This window comes from Penaeus monodon, chromosome 15, assembly GCF_015228065.2.
Source record: "Penaeus monodon isolate SGIC_2016 chromosome 15, NSTDA_Pmon_1, whole genome shotgun sequence".
Classification (NCBI taxonomy): Eukaryota; Metazoa; Arthropoda; class Malacostraca; order Decapoda; family Penaeidae; genus Penaeus; species Penaeus monodon.
In genome coordinates this window covers 12,309,739-12,310,417 of record NC_051400.1, presented here as the reverse complement: position 1 = coordinate 12,310,417, position 679 = coordinate 12,309,739, and positions in this window count along the sequence as shown.

Sequence of the window (679 nt, the reverse complement as noted above, 5' to 3'; positions counted from 1 at the left end):
CACTTTATAAAGAACTCGTATCTCATTGTGAAGTTAGCACAAGAATCTGAAATAAATTCATTACGTACACAGTAATTGTGCCAAAAGAGGAAAATGTAACACTTAAAGAATAATAGTCAGATCTTGAGACTTCTAGACACTCAACATCAGGACATTTATAGTATAACATATAACATCATCTTCTCCAACACCTGTTTTAATCTACAAAGTAATCTACTCCGCCCTCTGTACTGACGTATCATTTTCATGGCGATACTTAGGAAAACGTATATGATGACAATGAATACGCTAATAGAACAACAACAAAATGATATTGATGAGTTACAATAAACTTTTAAGCAAGGGTTCTGTGGTTAAGAATTCTTCCTCCGACGCCAAGAACTGCATTGTTCGCTGCTTAAAACGACCGCAACAGCCTTAATACAATGCTGATAGAATGCTTCCACAAGAAACGCTTTAAATAAACAGATTTACTCTAACATCTTTACAAAAAATAATATTTTCTCTTTGATACACTGCCCCTAAAACAGTGACACACACTTCTGAATGTCAAAGAACAGAAGAATGCAATTAAAAAGTTTCAAAAAGGATTACTGTGTGAAAGAATTGTAGGATAGCATATTATTTTCTATACAATATAAGTTACTAACACTAATGACAAAGATGCAGACAACTGATA